The sequence below is a fragment of the Tympanuchus pallidicinctus genome, unplaced genomic scaffold, assembly GCF_026119805.1.
Source record: "Tympanuchus pallidicinctus isolate F22 unplaced genomic scaffold, pur_lepc_1.0 scaffold3, whole genome shotgun sequence".
NCBI classification, from domain to species: Eukaryota; Metazoa; Chordata; class Aves; order Galliformes; family Phasianidae; genus Tympanuchus; species Tympanuchus pallidicinctus.
The window spans coordinates 42,760,015-42,780,770 of NW_026294747.1; the positions used below are offsets into that span (position 1 = coordinate 42,760,015).

Consider the following 20,756-nt stretch of genomic DNA (forward strand, 5'->3'; position numbering starts at 1 on the left):
AAACAGAACTGGAGGAGAAGCTGTTCCTTCCATGAAGTGGCACTGTGTAGGAAGAAAATGCTTTATGCTGTGTTAAAACATCTCAACATTCTCCCTGCTTTTCTTCTGCTTTCAAAACAAGACTTCCACACAGATCGGTGGGAGCTGAATTTAATGTATTAAAGCATGAACAGTTTTCACCTCAGGTGCAGCAGCAGATCAATATGTGTACAGTGGAACCGAGCCTGCAGAATTCACACAGACAACCTCCCAACTACAGCAACCAGCAGTTTGCCAAGGAAAGGCTACTGAAGCCTTTTATAGCAATTCAAGCTACAAAAGGATGTCCCTCTACATACGATCAGCGCAGCCTGGCATATCAAAGCACCTTGTAAGTCTTGGTGCTCAACAGCTTTTTTTTTTTTTTCTTTTTTTCTTTTTAAAGCAATTATTGTTCTGACGAGTAACCCTTGGGCAGCATCCAAGAATAAGAGGAACTTCTGCCATGGGATGCCTGGTGCATTCCTCCTCCTCCACAGAGCAAGGCAGTAAAACCAGCAAGCGGGTACCTACCGAAGCAGTGCCACCCACCCCGACACGCGCTGTGTCCCAGCAGCATGAAGTGGCCCTGTTGCTCCCAGGAACAGCCCCTCGGCACCTGGGGCCCCTTGGGGTGCCAGCAGGGGACCCTATGGGCCTTTGGCTCTGAGTCAGCCACTGCCACACAGAAAAAGGTTTGGGTTCAAAGGCACTTTTAGTGGGTGGACCTAAAGCCCCAGCTCTGGGGAGGTGACCAACAAAACTCGAGGGCATATGTCTGCATGGCTGCAAACACTGCTTACGGGTGTTAATATCCTCACTGACAGCTAAACCTCTCTTTGGCCCAGAATTAATGAATACAACACCTGACAAGAGCAATTGAGGATTAATGGCCCGTAACTGCTTGGCCACCTTGCACTGGATAGGGTCAAGTATTTTAATGTCAGGAGAGAAATAGTTTCTCCCAGCTTGCTGCTGGCGCAATGAGGACCCAATGAGCTCAGAGACATGAGGGCTGGGTGCTTGGAGCTGCCACACTCTGTAGTGGCCAATTGCAGCTTGGTCAGCCCACACAGAGGGGCTCCCAGCTCCCCGTCGTTGAGGAAGGCACCATCCAAGCCAGGCCCATGGCAGGGCAGCACCTTCAGGTGGGCATAGGTCCATCTGTCTCAGCCAGGGCCAGGATGGTGGCAGCCCAGCCCTCTTGCTGGGCACATCTTACTGCAAGAGAAGGGTCATCCTCCTGCTCTCAGATGCTGCTCTTATACTCCAAAACCATTATGACAACTGCACAAATACACCTTTGGCTCAGTTTTCTAAATTGGAAATGACTCCGGAGTGCTCAAGTCATCCTGCACAGCAGCCAGGCTCCAAACTACCATGCTCACGCTCAATCTATACAGATCAAGCAGCACTCTTCTGATCTGAATCCCTACACAGATGCCCATACATAGCCCTCAACTCTGCCTGAATCAGGGTTAGCTGATTATTCAGCTGCTTTATCCCAGGGAAAAAACAAACAAACAAACAGATAATCTGGAGATTAAACCAGAATGACTCTTCCTGAGAAACTGCTTTCTGGAACAAACAGCAAAGAAAAAAAAAAAAAAGCAAAAAACGTATCCAATACTGCTCCCAGGGAAAAAACAAATATCCCAGTTGCCTGTAGGAGAGTCTAATAAAAGTGCTGAGTAAATCTGTAACCACATAGCCTGAGCCTCCTTCCAACTCCCTTCAGACAAACCTTTCCAGGGCAGAAGTAATGCCTGTAAGACCACTGACCACACACAACCTCTGAGTGCAGACAGGAATACATCATCACAATAAAATGCTGTGTTACACTAAGGCACATCTTCAGACAACAAAACAGTCTGCAATACTTAGGAAAACTTCTCTCTCAATCTCCCTGCTCCTCAGTTTCTCACATGCAGGTAAAGGAAGGGACTGGGAGAAAGGAAGGAAAGGATGACCCTGTAGAGATGAGGTGGGATAAGCACATGATGGTTTTCAACCTGCTCTGATGTGATAGGAGCAGGAGCTACACGGGCCTGGACATTTTCCACACTGGGATATGTTCACGAGCACATTTAGGACATGGATCTCACAGATGTTTCAGAGGCGCTCCTGGCACACACGGATGGCTGCTTAGCATCCCAGCTGACACCAGCCAGGCTGCTGGCAGACTTATCCATCACACTGGGGCTTCTTTACATACATTTTAACTCAAAATGTCCCCAGACAGCTCTCACACCTGCTTCTGGGATTCCTGCAGGTCCAGCAGCAGCCACAGCTCTCCCACAGTGTCACTGCCACCATCCCCACCAGTACTGGATCTTCACTATCTCCATCAGCATCCCCTACAGAGGATCCAGGAGCTGTTCAGAATACCTACAGGTATCAGCCCCTGAACACTCATGGAGCTCACACACTGGAGCACATCACAGGATGGTGAAAAGCAGTAACCTACAAATGCACCTTCTGACCCTTTTTTTACTATTTTAGTCCATTTATCCATGTGTCCACAGGGCACACAGTACAGCCTAGTCATGAGCCTAGCAGTGCTTTAACATCACCAGTGCTACAGCGAGGTTCACCAGGGCCATGGAACTCTGAAACATGAAGTCAGCTCTGTAAAGACAGAATGAAATGAGACCAAACCACGCCTGAGCACATTAGTCATTGATAACTCTTCACTCCAGAAATGCAATATTGAGGGCATTTCACATATTTCCTGGCAGGGAGATTACATGGTGCTCTTTAAAAATGGATGATCACTAAGATATAAGTGCCTGTAGTGAAGAACAGCAAGAAATTCCTTCTAACACACATATATGTATATATACACAGTAGAACTGGAGTATTTTACCTTTCCCCAAAAAAGCAATTGCTGCTGTCAAGTACACCCTTCTATTTTAGCCACATGCTCTTTTTAAGAATAGCTAATCAGAAAAGCACACAGAGGTATTTAATCAGTTTTTTCTTTCTTTAACGACCTCATGTTTTGGTTTGCAACTGCTGCCAACTCACGCTGGGTGGAAATTTAGTACTGTCAGCATTTAATTATTATTTTACCACAGATTTCTCTACCTTCCTACAGCGCAGAAATAGCTAGGAATAAAACACAGCAATGAACTGCTTTTCCAGCCACGAGCGCCTGTGTTTGCCATTGAAGTACTATACTGGAAGTGACCACTTCAGGACCCCCAGAGGCTGGCTCTGTAACCCCCACGGGGCAGAGCTCCCAAGGCACCCTGCAGGCATTGGCAGGCCGAAAGGAGGGCTGGTGGCTTTCTCCATGAACAAAACACTCCCCTCCTCCACCTCAGAAAAGCAGCTGCGGCATCTAACGCCCAGATGAGCAACAGAAACAGAGGCACCTACGCCACCTGCTCAGTATCAACTCTGCTCACAGCACTCAGTTCCTCACAAGCCACCTTCCTGGAGTGAAGGACATGAGCTGAGGAAGCCACGTGCAATTCCGGTTGTGCCAAGACAAGTATAGGGAAATGGTGGTGGTCACTGGGAGTATCTGAATGCCATTTTGTTAGGCTGTGCATTGCATTTGACAGAGCTAGCAAAGGAAATGAGAAGCGATAACTGATAGTGCCATGATTAGATCTGCCACCTTGGGAAAGGTGCTGAAGCAGAGATATTTCACTAAAATAAGGAGAAACCTGGGCATAGATTTCTGGCAAGTGATCACAAAGCAGATATGGCCAGAATTAGAAATGGATTTTGCAGGCAGATAAAACGTAATAGATGGAAGGTAGCTCAAAATGATATATATATATGATATATATAGAGTGACTATAAAATTTGTTCACTGTTATTTAACACATAGAAATCCCAGAAATACTTAACTTCAAAATACACTTGCTGTGTTATTAACTTTAATGAGCAGAAATAAAACAATGTCGCATTCAAGCTTTCTAGCAAAAAAGGAAACTGCCTTCTCCCCAGCTATCCACCCCTGGCTTCAGCAGAGCTGAGTCATTTTACACAAGGTAAGTAGGACAGGAATCTCTTTTGCGGCTTCTATCATGAAGAAAGTTGCTTTTAGAATGAAAGATGACTACTGGCAGCAGTAATTAATGCATTATAGACTACTTCCATAATCTAACCATGCTTCCTTCTGCAGCTCACAGGTGAAGCAGTTTTTTAGGCTAAAGCTATAGCATTTTAGGGGAAGAAAGTTAGCTTTGTTAACTGCTATGAAGGCTTCAATCATCCTGCTGTCCATGTTTGCATCTCCTCATTAACTGTTAAATTTAAACATAAAGGGAACTAGCTTCCTGCAGTTTCATTGCCCAAGATAGCCAAGAAAGCTACCTGGTGAGTATGCTGCCGGGGGAAAGGCTGCTACCTGGGTTTGGTCATCAGACATCAGAAATAATTGCCACTAGAAATAAAACACACTGACAACCCATTCTCCACTTGCTCCAGCAGCCACCAGAGGTGGAGATGAGTGCACACACTTAGGGGTCTGCACACCAGTGAAGGCCAAAACTGTGTCCAGAGGACCGAACTGGCCCTCTGCTCCTGGCTTGCCTGGTAGAGCTGTTATATTTTGCACAGAGAATTAATGGACTGCATGTTGTTCATAACAAGATATAGATTTCACAGTTACAGCAGTATAAATCTATGCTGCAATGTATCAGTGTGTATGAAGAGGTCATCCCATCTGCTGGCTCCAAAGAGCCTTACGTACATCATTCACACTGGCACATGGGAACACTGACATAAATCACCACGCATATCAACAGAGAATGTGCTTGAGAGAGTGAGGGTGTCTGGGGAAGAGCAAAATATTAACACCGCTTACCTATGACTAGAATACAAATGGATAATAACCATTATCACTGTATCAATGATAGCAGTGGAGCATCAAGTCTTGCATTCATAAAATCAGATGTAAGTGCCACTGTACCCCACAGGAGCTTTCCACAAATGAACAAAAGGTAGACTTTAAATACAAACCATCTACCCTGATCAAATGCTGAGATATTCACTCAAGCTGATTGTTTCACAGATATCAGCAAAAAAACGAAGAGTCCATAGATTTTGGCATGAAGTAGAACAGGCTTCACTTTTAGCCAGCACTTGTTCCCACACTGGAACCAGAGGAAGGCTGGCAGGGTTTTGCAAAGTGTTACTCTGCTGGCTTCAATGCCTGCAGAAGCCAAGCCACTTCCCCACTCACAGATGTGGCAGACCCCTTTTTGGCACCCAGGCTGCAACTCTTGCTCACTGGGTTTGGAAAGAAAAGCTTGATTCCAGCTCTACCATCTGGGAGACTCTACCAAAACAAAGTTCTACTTTTAAAGTAAAACAAGATGTGGGCTGATTCCTGCTGCCTTTTTTTTTTATCATCACTGTTTTGTCTGAGCAAGAGATGGGAGGGTGGTTTCTGTCTCTACTGATCAATATTCATGTGGTTCCCATTCATTCACGTGTTGAAACTGTTTTTGACAGTATAAAATCTGCTGAACATAGGCAGGTTAGCAGCAGCTGCTGAAGAAACATCAATAATTCCTTGCATACTCTCCAAATCTTCCCCATCTTCATATATAACTAGCAGGCAACAAGAACTTAAAAGTGTGTGAAACACGAAAGAGAGGCAAACAATTATACCAGTGTGGGGACTTCTGCACTGATGCAATTTCTGCTCCTAATGCTTTATTCAGGCTGTAGGCTTTCAAGGTCAGGAAGAAAATCTCTTTTCCACACCATACCTAGGACGGAGCGAGGCACACAGTTCCTCACTGACCTGCTAGCCCAGCTCTCACCCTGACATGGAAACAGTATCTGATAGTAGTAAGGCTGTAAACAAATTCAGAATGAAAATTACCATGGGGAAAAAAATTAAGAAGAAAACTGCTCCAGATTGCAAAAGGACTCCTGAGCTGCCCACGTCACACCAAAAACAGCCGTCCTCATTCGAGTAGAAAGAAACTCACACAAAAAGGCAAGAAGAAGGACAGCTGGCAGGGAATAAACAGTGCACAAACAGTGCAGGGAGCAGGCAGAGTCCATTAGCGTGGGATATAATGCTCCTATGGAGAATGAGCAACTGGGTAACACTGATACTATTATCAGCAGCATAGCAATGGCCATGTCGTGGAGCCCCTTGATGGAAGATAACACTGACTAGCTGGTATAAAAATAAATAAATAATCCTTCACTGCTAGCACTGAGGAATTATCTGTCCCCTTGATAAAGGGTTCAAGGCCCACATAATTATTCATAGCTCATGCCTCTGAAGAACACCATGTCACTCCCTTTATCAACTCCAAATACTGTTTGCTAAGTTTGTGCCGCTCCTCCATCCTGGCTGACATCTTGCCCTGCAGTGGCTCTATGAGATGCCATCTTCTGGCCTTCCCAGTCCTGAAACAGCAGCTCTGGACACTCTGATCCTTCCCACATCCCCATTCCCTATCACTTCTGAACAAACTTCCACTCACTCTATCGCTCAGGTCTATAACCTCTTTCAGCTCTTCCTTGCTTCATATCCTTCCTTTTTTTGGGATACTTTTGCACAGACCTCCAGGTAGTGTAAATCAGAGTAGTTCCACATACTTCAATAGCATTGTACCAATTCACAAGACAGCTTACGCTCCACTGCTTCTAAAAGCAAATACACAGATGGACAAATAAAAACTCTCAGCCTAATCTCTCAGCACCTCCTGCATTTGCAACTGACCTGCTAGAAGCCACTCTGTCTTTGACACATCACTTCCCAAAGATCCTAGCTGGCCCTTCACTCTTCACCTGCAATTCACAAGTTTTTTGCCCACCCCCAGCTGTACTGAGCTTCTCCTGCTTCCTGAATACGCCCTGCATAATTCAGACTCATGTCATTGAGTCATTGAGTTCAGCCATCAACCTCACTGGCTTAAACCAAACATGTCATAGCATAAACTGATGCCAGTGATACCATAATAAGGCCCTTTATACTTTCCAGACCACATCAGTAGGTTTTGCAAAGGCTCAGAGCTTGGCAGACAGCGTCTCCACCTAACCACTGCTATCTTTGTCTGTATGTTTGTAAAAACAAATAAGTAAATAACAGGTTGGGTTTTTTTTTCCCCTAATTTAATATCTATCAGAAATAAATAAATAAATAAACTCTTCCTGAAAGTCAAACCAGTACCTGCATTTAGGCTTTTCTGTTCCTGGAGAGGTGTCAGACTACAGGGCCACAACCAGGCCTTTAACGAGAGTACTAAGGAGTTCACCACATGCACAATGCCAGAATGATTAAATGTTAATGAAGTGAAAGTGTATTAGTGAATTATTAAAATTTTGTTCCTCTCCATAAAGCACAGAGTGAGAAAAACCCAGTGAAGATAATGATAAAAATAGGATCAAAACATTTGGATCCTTTCTCCACCTTCAACAACAACAACAAAAAAAACAAACAAAAAAAAAACCTTACAAAATCAGCTATTAAAATTAGCATATTAATTGGGTGGCTGCTGCAAACGATCTACTGTAAAATCCTTATGGAAACAAGCTGGAGTTTGGGGCACAGCAAGATTTAACCCAGTTCTGGGAGAGGACTTCAGCTCACTACCATCTTCAGTGATCCCTTACACTCCCTCATGCCTCTGCTTCTTGTCAGGGTGAGCCCGGTGGCCATGAATTAGCAGTGGGAGGAAATGAGAGCAAGATGAGAGAGGATGCTGGGCGTTACTGAGGTAGAGGTTCTGGTGCACTGAAGGCAGCAGAAAAGCAGCCCCAAAACTGCACCCTGAGTGGTGGTGCATGGCTGCACTCATCAAGGTCAGGCTGAAGGAGGCTGCTGCTTTGAGAGGTCAAGTGCCAACAGGCACCATGACTTCTGATCCTCCTCGACAAACAAATCCACACCAATAAAGGACCAGAAAGACGTAGCCTGTCTACATTCCCTCTTGACTGTTAATTCAAGAGGTTTAGGAGTGCTTTCCACACATATAACATGTGTGCATCACCCACATTGATGAGGCAGCAGGCCAGAGCTGCTGCCATGCTGTGCTAGTCACATCCCCACCATGGGGAACCCCAGAGTCCACACTGGGAAACACATGCCAGGCTCTGCAGGAGGTAACTGGAGGGTGGGGGACGATAGCTGCTATTGCCTTTTAACTACACAGCACCCAAGATGCAGACAGGGCCCAAAGAAGGCCCCAACCATTCATCTGTCACTAAAAGGCTTGCAGGGCTTACCAGTCACCCTCTGCTCACACCCACGAGCACTGCAGCTGAAGCCAGGAAGCCGCTCCCACTACCTGATCACAAACACAAGAAGTGATTCTTATGCTTAAAGAGAAAATGAGGAGAGAGCAGCACCCCCAGTTAAAGACCACCCCTGAGCACTCAGTGTCCCCACCACAGCACAAGACACAGAGATGACCAGCAGCAGCTGGGGTAACACCAGGGCAGCAGTCCCATGCAGCTCAAACTATCTAAAAAGCCTCGCTGAACTCTACCCACCACCTATGTCCATCAGCAGGCACTTCCAGCATGGGTCATCCCACACTCTGTGCCCAACCATGGGGTGCCTGGCTCCTCCCTGGGCTTTGCACATAACCAAGGTGCAGACCTCTGGCAGTCAACTTCAGGCCCCAGCAAAGGTACTGAGCCTTATAGCAATGGCAGTCAGGGTCCAGGTTGCCCTGGCTCCTGACAGCTGAACTTCTGGCATCTTAAGCAAACAAGAACTTCCAAACTCTATGGAAGAGCCATCCTCTGAACACTGCCTCTCCTTACAGAGCTTCATGCTGGTTTTCCAGAACCAGCTGATCACTTCTGAAAAAACACAGCCATAGTTTTCACATTTTACAAGAAAATGCTGCTTTATCAGATCCCTTTTCATTATTATTATTCTTGTTAAGTCTGACTTTGGCTTGGTCGCAGCAGTAGGTAAGAAGCCAAGTGCGGTTTCACAGACGTATTTCAAGCTGCCGGCCAAGGCCATGCTGCACTGCGTTACGGCTCAAGTCATGAACTGGCAAATTCCACCACTGGGCAGGACAACACCACTCCAGTACTATTTCAGCTCCTGGAGAGCCCTCAGCCCCAGCACCCCCTTCTGCAGCCACAGCCCCCACTTCCACAATGCCCCACATCAAAAATTACTCCATGAAGCAAGCTGAGCAGCTCCTGACAAGTTTATGCAACTGTTCCATAGTTCCCACTCCCAAAATCCTCTACAGAAGTTCAGTCTAACACCGTAAATATTCTGTTGCGAGCTGACAGCAGAGAACTGGTGCTTATTCCCCAAATCTCCCCACCTGCAGAAACACAGCAACCCCCAAGCCACCGCTGCACAGTCGGCCCAGGCCTTCCCATCTCCACATCCCACCCAGCCCCTGCTAATTAAGGAGTCATTTACTGACTTGTAATCTTGGGCAGCCCCTATGAAGTGTTACATTTCAGTATCCTATGCTCAATTTCCATGGATATTTTATATGTATAGAAAGGTGATTTATGATCCAGGATAAAAGGCAGCTAGGAGCACAAGGATTGATCCTGTTAGTAAAATAACTGGTGCACTTTTTGATCTTCCTTTCTAAGGGAGAAAAAAATCACCTGTGAGTATCCACACTGAATATTCAAATCATTAATTAGGCTCAGAAAGTATAAAACACAAATGGCATGGTTTTGAAAACGTAGCCCAGAGAGCTTGAGGGGGAGGAGGGCAGTATAATAAAATTCTAAAAAATAAATAAAGCAGGCAACACCACAAGAACTGTACTACTTGCATTTCACCTGGCAATGGCTGGAATTGCAGGACTTTCTCTAACTACAACCATTAGAGCCAAGTACAGTTGCAGAGACCTCAAGGACCACCAAGGGTAAATCCAGAGAGCACCCAAGCCCATTTTCTTCCTTCACTCGGAAAGCAAGCAACCAACACACTTCCTGCAGATAAGGGTGCTCCCAACAACAGGAAATTCTTTCTAGACGCAAGCCCACTTTCGCTCCAATGCCAGGCTTTCCCCATACACACTCCAAGAAGACTCCAAGCAGCACCTGGCTAGAAGGGAGGCGAAGTGCAGCCCCAGGGCCACTTGTCCGCATATAGGGACAGAGCCAGCCCCTTCCCTAGAGGAGGCTGAGATGCCCCTGCAGGATTTGCTCTGCTCCATACCGCTTGATTGCCCAATAACACAGAAAGGGGAATCTGCAAGCAGAGTACAGGGAGGGCAGCAGAGATTGCTGGAGATTTCAAAGCAATGCTTTGTCCCATGGTGAAGCACTCAGGTACTTCTCCCAGCTTGGTCACTGCAAAGTGAGGATGGAAAGGAGCAAGAAAATAAAATGTTTTGGAGAAAATGCAGCGGACGCTCTGAGACATCTTCATCAAGGACACCAGAAATCATCTCCTGCACAAGAAAATAAGCAGAAGCACTGCAGCTTTTCTTGGGAGTTTGCTGAGGAAACCTCTCTGCTGTTCTGAAGCAAAATTCCTCTCCTTCCATACACAATAAACTCTCAATAGCCCAACAAAGTAAAACTTTAAATGCCCAAAATAACAGCCCTATTTTCTCATGCTGCACTCGTACACAATGAAGTACACGTTATTCTCCTATCTACAGTTCTGTCCTCAAACTGCACTCCACAACCAACAGGCGATTTTTCACTAAAACCAATTGCAGTGGCTGCCCATAACCCCCTGCTTCTCGTCTCTCTCAGGTGAGGTCGGAGCCGCGAAACAGCCCTAACGCCCGGCTCCACACCGTTCCACCTTCGTATCATTTTGCTACGGGGAGTAACAAAGGGCGCTGCCCGCCGCGAGGCCGCTCCCTACACACGGGGCCGCCCCGCCGGGCGCTGCCCGTTCCCCCTCGGCGCAGCCCGGGCCGGCGGGCGGTGTGGCTGGCTGCAGGATGACCTTGGTTTGACAGGCACCTTCTCGGGTTTCAACAGATGCTGTGGGAACGGCAACAGAAGCCAACGCGTTCTGCAGGCATTTCTGATGATATGCAGACTTTTTTCTTTCTTTCTTTCTTTCTTTCTTTTTTTTTTTTTTAAATAAATGGGGGGAGTCTTCTCAGTTTCCATGACAACACTGTCTCCACTTGTCTGTTATTAGATACCATCCGCTTCCCGTGTCTAAATTTCTGAGCCAATCAGCGCAGTGTTTATAGCTCTCGCAGCTCCCGGGACGGCCCCCCCGAACACGAGGGCCGCTCGGGGGCGCGGGACGGGGTCACACCTTCGGGGCCGCCGTTCCGCGCTCACCGCCCGTAAGGAGCACGCTGCGGGAAGCCGGCGCCCCGCCGCCCCGTTCAGCGCGCCCGTAGAGACGCGGCGACCGTTTATTACCGCACGACCTCGTTTCTCTCGTGTTTGTTTAGGGTTCGCCCCGAGGCACAGCGCCCCGGAGAGCCGCGGGCCGGCAGCGCAACGCCGCTGGGACGGCCGTGCCGCCGCCACCACGGAAGTTTGGGGAAGAGAGCAGCGCCGCGCGGCACGGGCTCACCGCTGTGAGCGTACACCCAACTGCCGCCGTGGGGTTACGGGAAACCCCTCCCCGGGCGGCGGTGACGCGCGCACACTCTTTGAAGGCACGAACTCGAAGCAACTCCCGCCGGGTCGGAAGCGGCCCCGCGGAGCACCGAGCGCGGGCGAAGGGCCGGGCGCGGGCAAGAGGCAGCAGCGCCAGCACGCCGTGCCCCCGGCCGGGCCGCCCCGGCGGCGCCCTTCACTGCGCGCGGGCGGCGGGAGGCGCGGGGCGCCCCGGGCAGTGCCCCGCCGCCACGGGACCCGACCCTGGCAGAGCCCGCGCGGCGCGCCACGCAGCCCCCTTGAGCACGGCGCGGCGGAACCCCGCGGGGCAGCCCCGGCAACTCGCGGCGGCCCCAGAAGTTTGGCCGCACCTCGTCGCCGCCGCCCTGTCCCGGGGTTCGCGGGCAGTCCCTCGCCGCCCGGACGCCGCCGCCCTTACCTCCTCCTCCTCCTGGCAGCCGCCCCTCGCTCCGCCGCCGCGGGGTGGGCTGGGTGCTCCCCGCGGCCGCCCCGCTCCGCGCCCCGCGGCGGGAGGCACCGCAGCCCGCGCCGCCGCCTGCCGGCCCCGCCTGCACCGCCTCCTCCTCCTCCCGCCGCCGGCGGCGTCGCGCCCCGCCGGGCCCTAGCGCCGCCCGCCCGCCCGCCCCGCCCAGCTCTGCTCCCCGCCCTGCTGCCGCCCGCTTCGTGTCCAGGTAGGGGCCTTTGGGAAATGGTGTCCCCCAGAGATTCGTCTCGAGGTCAGTGCTCTCCATCAGTGACAATGCACTCTATCGGTGACATGGACAGTAGGATTGAGTGCATGCTCAGCAAGTTTCCTTATGACAGCAAGCTGAGCTGACACCCAGAGGGACCTGGACGCATTCAAAAAGTGTGCATGCAGGAACTTAATGAGGTTTAACAGGGTCAAGTGCAAGGTGTTGCACTTGGGTCAGGGCAATCTCAGATCTGAGCACAGATCAGGAGAAGAACTCCTTCAGAGCAGCCCTCCTGAGAAGGACTTGTGACTCCTGGCAGATGAAAATCTGGACATGAGCAAGCAGTGTGAGATTGCTGCCCAAAAGGCCAACAGAATCCTTAGCTGCATCAACAGAGGGGTGGCTGCAAGGACAGAGAGCCTCTGCCCTCTGCTCTGCCCTCATGAGGCCGTATGTGGAGTTCTCTGTTCGAGCCTGAGACCCCCCAGCACAAGAATGACATGAAGCTGTTGGAGCGGGTCCAGAGGAGGGCAGGAAGATGATCATATGGTTGCAACACCTCACCTGCAAAGACCAGCTGGCTTTAGTCAGCCTGGAGAAGAGAAGGAGGTCTCTGGGGAGACCTCACAGTGGCTTTCCACTATTATAAACAGGAGAGAGAGTGACCTGGGCAATAGCTTTAAAGTAAAAGAGTAAAAATTTACATTAGATGTTGGGTGGAAATTCTTTACACAGAGGGTGGTGAGGTGCTGGCACAGGCTGACCTGAGAAGCTGTGGATGCCCCATCCCTGGAGGTGTTCAAAGGCAGGTTGGATGGAGCCCTGGGCAGCCTGGTCTGCCAGGGGATAGCCAGCCCACGGCAGGGGTGGGAACTGGGTGGGCTTTCAGTTTCCTCCCAATGCAACAGCCTGACCCAACCAAAGCTGCTTTATGGCTCTACTCATAAGGAGACACAGCAGGACTCAGCCCAGGCCCCAGCTGTGAGCACAAAGGGTGGGGGCAGCTGGAACTGCTGGCGCTGCCACACACCCACAGGGAATGGCCAGGCCCGTGCAGGGCATTCAGTCATTCACTGCAGGTTTACCTCGATTCGTCCAAGCCTATCCTGTGACACTGGAGGCGTATGATTGCTGGGGGGCTCACAGAAAAGCCCCCCATTACTCTTGGTTTAGTTTTGGCGCACACCATGATAATGACCATTAGGGTGGGCAGCCCTGCCCCCTGCTGCCCACTCCTCATGGGATGGATGCACTCAGTTTGTCCCAAGCAAACACAAAGCCCCAGGGTTCCCGAGGCAGCAGCCTCAGGAACCAGGCTCATAGCCCTGTCTGTCCAAGCCCCTCTCCTAGCCCAGCTCGCATCTGCTGGGGACACTGAGCAGAACCGCCTGGGTTGGCCACAATGCACACAGTCCAGGGACAGTTGAGTACTTCAGCACAGGTATTGGCACAGCTGAAGCCGGGGCACTGGGCACCATGTCAGTAACAGACAGCTCTGAATTGTTTTTAAATAAAAATATACCTGTCTGTAATCTCTCCATATGTGGCAATCATAGAATCATTAAGATTAGAACAGACCACTAAGATCCTCTAGTATACCCATCAACCCATCACCACCATGCCCACTAAACCACGTCCCTCAGTGCCACATCTACATATTTGTACGTATCTACCCTACTAGAGATGGTGATTCCACTACCTCCCTAGGCAGCCTATTCCAATAGCTCACCACTCTTTCTGAGAAGAAATTTTTCCTCATATCCAACCTGAACCTCTCCTGGTGTAACTTGAGGCCATTCCCTCTCATCCTATTGCCATTACCTGGGAGAAGTGGCCGACTCTCACTTCACCACAAACTCCTTTCAGGGAGTTGTAGAAAGCAATAGTAGTGATTCCCCTGAGCCTGCTCTTCTCTGGACTGAACAATGCCAGTTCCCTCAGCCACTCCCCATTAGGACTTGTGCTCCATACCCTTCACAGTTTTGTTGCCCTTTCTCTGGACATACAGATGTCTGTCTTGTAGTGAGGGGCCCAAAACCGAATGCAGTACTTGAGGTGAAGCCTCACCAGTGCTGAGACAGAGGTGTACGAATCTCACAGATGCAGTGGCAGCCTCCAGGCATGGCCCAGTGTTGGCCCTGCTTAGGTACTCCCCAAGCCACACAATTTCTGCAGACACTGCAGGTGCTGTCACCCCTCGCAGGTCTGCCCTGCATCAACACTACAAAGGCAGCACTTTTCTGTATGTATCCATGAGCCAGGTAACTCCTGGTGGAAACAGTACCAGTGCCTCTCTGTCCTTAGTTCAGGCCACCTGAATGCTCTGTGCTGCAGTCATACCAACTGCAGCAGCCCGAGACCTCAGCCTGAGTTCCTGCGGAGTGCAGACACATGTATGAGTGTTTCCCTGCCTCCGACTGCTCCCAGTGAGGCAAGCTTCATTATTCTTTCATTCCGTCCTCCTTCCTCCCACTCATGTATTTGAGGCTTTCTTACGTGCTTTGTAACTTTGCTTCCCACCTCCTCTTCATTTAGAGCCTTCCTAAAGAAAGGAGTGTTTTAGGAGACCCACATTTGCAAGGGAAAAATATTAACAGTGGAAACTTTCTCAGCGCTGTATTTTTCCTCTGTCTCCAAGTGCATCTTGTCTCCTCACATCAGCCTCAGTGATTCCTGCTCTCCCATAGGGAGAGCCGCTTTGTTATCTGTATCTGCCAGCTGAAATTAATGAAGATAAAATTCTTACCTCTTTCCAAATGGGGGAGAATTTATGATTTATGCTGCAGAACATTCTCCCATGTCCAAGTTGGCCCGTTTTGCCTGATTCCCTTTCACATTTTGTATTAAGCCTTGCTCTCCTAGGGAGCTGCCAGCCTAGCAGCACCTGTGCTATATTAGCTCATGGCCCTGTGGTGCGAGGCCTCCTCTCCAACTGGAGGACAAATATGTCTGCAGAGAAGTCCTTCACCATAGGGCTTACTCCAGTTCCACAAAGAGAATGCCTGCGCCTACACGGCGGCTGTGGCACTGTAAGACCTTGTGGTAGCACCATCTCACATTTACCAAGGAGCAAAGTCAGAAGCTGCTGCAGATGGGCACTGTGGTGGCATTACCCACTCCCTTTTTCACCTCCAAAGTTATTTGCCAGGACTGTGCTGGCTGGGAAGCCCACAGGGTTAATATCTGCTTCTTGGGAGCCAGTTGACAAGGAATGTAACTCTGGTAGCAAACTGGTCACTATACAGTGCTTGTTCATCCCTTCCAAAATGGCACTTTACAACTTTACTGTTGTCCCTTTCTGTTTCTTGTGTTTAGTCTCTTCATTGGAGCACACAGATAAAACTAGGAGAACTTTGAGCAACATCATGTGCTTTCAAGGGAGATACCAGCAATTTTTACTCCATTTCCCCATTTGCCATTAGTATCTGACTGCAAAAACAGACAATTAAAATATCTCAGTCTATACTTTCAGACATGTAATGACTTTTTGCAGTTTCTTAGTGTTTTGGATGCTTGATTTGAGTTCTGTTGAAGATTTCCATAAGACAAACATTCACGTACGTTTCAGGCCATGTTCCTATTGCCTCCAGGCATACAGAGCGCAGTCCTTCTGCCAGTGCTGTGTCCTGGGCACTGCACCATGTTGGACCAACCCCAGCCAACACAGTGAAGTACAAGGGGATGAGGGTATTGCCATTCCCTTTGATGCCATGAATAAAAGCCCCTCACATTCCCCTTGGACAGTCAGGCAGGCCCTTATGTAACAGAAGGGTACTTAATTATGCACATCTATGTGCTCTGGAACAACTTTAATAACAGTGTAAGAGCCACTTGAGCAATAGACTTGTTTTTATGAACCAGAAGGATAAAACTCAAGTTCTCTGGTGGACAATGAAAGTAGATTTCTTCCTTATTTTATTTTTGTTAATATCACTCTTAAACTTTGAATTATCTGGCAAGCATTAGGGCTCATTAACTTTGTTTCGGCTTGTACTTTGTGTTAATGGGATGGTATTTTGTAACAAATATGAATCACTTGAAGGCTAAGGCTTAAATGTTTAATAAAAGTCATTGGTAGAATTACGTGCTGGGACTTTTAAGAAAGATGATGGTATTGTTACGGTTACTGTTGGACTTCAGCAGTCAGTGGCCTTTCTTCCCCTCTGCCTTTGCCAGCCCTCAAGTTCTCACCTTCCTGCAGGCAGGCTGAGGTAGTTTTGCCAAACTTCAGCCAGCCTACCCAGCGCAATCACCATGCTCCCACATGGGCATGGGAACAGAGGCATTCAGCTCTCTTGTGCAACCTAAATGATGTTTATAAAATAAAAAAGCCATTTAACCACTGAAATAAGGCACAGCAGTTAAAAAAATATTCCACATCCACTTTATCTTGTAGTCTTGCCAACACGTACTGAATTAGATAACTGCAGATCTGAGCACTTTCAGTTTCTTTGGGGTTCTTGCTCTCCAAAACCTCCATTTAAATGGTTCACTGTGAATTCCCCAGGGTCTTCCATGCCTTCCTTCACAGGCCCCCATGTCTTCCCAGGGAAACGTCTCCTCTGAGCCCAGCAGGAGCCCAGCCAAAATATCACAGCAAAGGGCGCTTGCTTCAGCTCCCCAGTGTTTCCTCCAAACCACATGCCTGGATTCATCTGTTCTCCCCTGGGTACGCTTCCTGACAAGCCAGCGATTGAAGTAGCTCAATGTATGCACACAGTAAACATGTCAACACATCACATTCATAAATTATTACAGGCAATGCCAAATCTGCCACAAAGATTTTTCGACTTGAAGCCAGAGAAGAGGATCTTCAGTGGCAGAAATGCTGGAAGACTGAAAGAAAAAAATAAGGAGAAGGGCTTCTGTTAACTTCGTGGAACTGGGATCCAAGGCAGCACGTGCTCTACTGCCAGAGGGAAGAAAACTGACGACTACTCAGCAGTGACCAAGGCAGATTTTAGAATAATGTAAAACTGCAAGAAAACATTCATAAAGCCGCTCTGGTACTGCCAAGCTTTGTCCTGCGTACCTGTCTGAGGGGACGGCTGGGAAGCAGGCTGCTCTGTGATGCACTGTAAAACCAATTCTCTCATTCCTGTTCTTTGATTCAACATCCTGAACCGTGCTCAGTAGTTACAGGCACTATTTTGGTTGCAGCCAGTAGGATGCAGTCTTCCTGGCCATTCTAGGTCTAGCCTGAAGCCAAACAATGCCTGCTCCCCTCTACACTCCTACTAGTGTCCATTTCCCACTCTATTCTCCCACTCCCTCTGTCCCACATCCCCTGTCCTCTAGGTTTTCAGGTACAGCATCTGTGTCTCCAGGTCTGGTGCAGATAAATCACCTCACATCAACACTAACAGTGACCGAATCACCCACGTTCAGGGTCTCCCACACAGCTCTTCCACCTTGAAGATTGCTCTCAGGCTTTGTATCTTTACAACGCTTCTCCAAAAAGGAAACCTCAAAGTTCTTATCCCAAATACTTGACACAAGCAACGGGCCTGTGGTGCTGAGCAGTGGGTGACCAGGGGCCTGCTGGTTACTCTGCCAGGGACAGGGACCAGGAAGCCTAGCACAGATTTTCTCCTCACCCTGTCCTCACATCCCACAGCCCACGCTCTGCTTTGTCAACCTCACCTGGGCTGACGTTAGTAACACAGGCTATCTGGATCACCTCCACTTATTTGTATTTTTGGATTAATATCGCATGAGCTTCACCAAGAGAATCTTTTCTTCTGGAAGCTGAGATCTTTCTGTTTCCAATAACCACAGCCACGTTATTATTCTACAATTACTTCATTATCTCCAAGAAAAACAAAAATTCCAAATTTTATTGAGATGAATCAAAGAAGGTGATCAAGATATCCCGTAAAACAGCTTTATGCACATCTTGTTAAATAGTGCAAATTCATAATAACACAATTAATTAGGAAACTGAACTTTTCTGCCAGTTTTTTTTTGCTTTTCTTTGCTTAAATATTTATGCTGTGAGAGTAGCCCATCTGGTTTAGATTGTAGGATGAAAATCACAAGACTTACCCACCATCCCCTGACTTGTAATTCTGGGAAAGACTGGAAGTAGTTTGGCAACACAACGTGTTTTCCTGCCTCCTGAAGAAATAAATCTCCAGCTCCAGAGCAGACTCAGCCAACAACTGGGTAATTTCAAGACCTAGTACCCAAGCTATTTAGGCAGCCAAATCCAGGTTCAGATCTCTGGTAACACAGTGGGTGAGTTCACATTCAGGCTCAGGCTGCCATAAATTTAGTCATAATAAGCTTTGCTATCTGTATTCAGGCTGAAGTCTGGCTGTGTTTGGACATCTGAGTCTGGCTGTCCAGGCATTTGACACTAGAGTCAGGGTGTTCACAGCATGGTTCCTCTATTGGGTCAGTGAATATGAAAGCAAATAATTGCCATGGCTGCAGCTTTTGCAGAATTACAGCTTTTAGTGAGGTTTTAGAGATTTATTGTTTTTAAGGCAATGGGGCAAGTGACACATTCCACACATTCCCAGAGCCTTGGATGTGATCCACTTCCTGCATTAAGTGGCAGCACATCCAGGATAGGAGCATCACAGCGTGGATCTTCCTCTGGGTGGATCAGTTTGGAATACATCAAGGGGGGCAATTTCTTCTCTCTTTTTTTCAGCTAATATATATCTGGATTGATGCTTCCAGGAGCATACTGCCACTCCACATCACAAATATCTGTGTCCCTGTGGTGGGGGGGGGTGAATATGTTGGGAATAACATTTGTTACCATTTTCCCCTGCAGAGCACAACTCTCAAAAGCAAGTGGGACCATTGTTTAGACTAGGCTAGATAACACCATGGTGAAATATTTGAAATAACAGGAATTCTTTACATGTTTGTATTTTCCTCTGTGGGAAAGAGCAACACTGGAGAAGATGAAAGGTCACAGCCCATGGGCTCCAGCCAGCAGGTGCTAGGACTTTTTTGCCCATGAGATTTCGGCGCTGTAATATATTCTGTCCCTCCTGTAAATGAACCAGCAGCAAGGTTACAAGACTCAGATGTGTGAGACTGAGTCAAAAGACTTCAGAAAGGTTTTGTGCATAGCAGGGCTGTGGCACTTCCAGTAGTGCATGGACAGTGGAAGGGGAGTGATGCTCCCAGCCTACTCCAGCACCCCTACAAGGAGCCAGTGGACTCCTGGGCTGCCCAGCACAGTTGCAGTGACAACTTGGCCTGATGAGTCCCTACTTAGCGCTCCCCAACAGGGTCAGAACTCTACAGACGCCTCTGTTTAGGAAGTGGCCATAGTGCCACTTGTTTCCATTATTATTAGCTAATTTAAATACCCAGATACTGTTCCCTCCTCCCCCTCTAACCCTAGAAATAAAGCAGCACACAGCAGCCCTGGGCAGGCAGGCCTGGCAGTGGGAAGGCTTTGTGCTGGCTTTGAGCAGCAGCATCAGGCATCAGTTGTTGGAAAAGTGCTCTACTGCTTTCACAGCCTTGTCTAGAAGTATGGTGACACAAAACGCTATGGCTCACTGCAGGACAAACACCAAAAATAACAGTTGCTTACAGAGAGTGCAGTGAAAGTTCTTGATGTGGAGATTGAGCAAGACCAAGATTTTTCCACAGGGAGAGCAACACTTTGCTTTGAAGACAGATCCAATGGCTTTAGCCTAAACAGAGTGGGAACAAGTGGGTGCCACTGCTGAAGGGATTTGCAGATAGCAGAGACACTGCAGCAGAAGGAAGCAATGTGCCCTGACCTCTGGCTGTCAGCACCAGGCTCTCCCACCCCCAGAGGTTGGAGCTGGGCCTTCAGCATTAGAGCAGACCCTGTCCTATCCCATCCTTGCTAAGCAGATCAGCTCCTGCCCAGACTCCACCATGATATAGCCTCAGGCCCTGCACTGGCAGCAAAGCATTCCTGTGTCACCTGGTTTTTGCATCTGTTCCCAGACCCCACAAGAAGCAGCCACAGCAATGAGATAGGTGGCACAGCCTTGGGAGCAGAAAACAGCTGGGAACAAGGTGCAACAGTAGTCCCACCTCCTGCCTGGGTAATGAAACAGAGAGGACATGGGGCCATCATAGAATGGCCTGTGTTGAAAAGGACCACAATGTTCATCTAGTTTCAACCCCCTATGTGCAGGGTCACCAACCACCAGACCAGGCTGCACAGAGCGACATCCAGCCTGGCCTTGAATGCCTCCAGGGATGGAGCATCCACAACCTCCTTGAGCAACCTGTTCCAGTGTTACCACCCTCTGAGTGAAAAGCTTCCTCCTAATACCTAACTTAAACCTCCCCTGTCTCAGTGTAAGACCATGCCCCGTTGTCCTATCACTATCCACCCTCATAAACAGCCACTCCCCTCCTGTTTATATGCTCCCTTCAAATACTGGAAAGCCACAATAACCACAATCACCCCAGAGCCTTCCCTACTCAAAGCTAAACAATCCCAGTTCCCTCAAACTTTCCTCAAAGAAGAGGTGCTCCAGCTCTCTGATCACCTTAGTGGCCCTCCTCTGGATCCACTCTAAGAGCTCCACATCCTTC

At 48.6% G+C, this 20,756-nt stretch overlaps 1 protein-coding gene across 2 annotated transcripts in view; it reads right to left on the reverse strand.

Annotated features, from left to right (window-relative positions):
- Positions 1–20,756, reverse strand: part of FOXN3 (forkhead box N3) — a 199,967-nt gene that overhangs the window by 169,571 nt on the left and 9,640 nt on the right. Inside the window, exon 1 of one of the 2 annotated variants that reach the window (XM_052696165.1) lies at positions 11,954–12,057. The exons of the other annotated variant lie outside the window; for it this stretch is intronic. The gene's annotated coding sequence lies outside the window, so the exon portion shown is untranslated. Of the gene's footprint in view, positions 1–11,953; positions 12,058–20,756 lie in introns of those variants that run through there. 2 annotated transcript variants of the gene reach the window in all.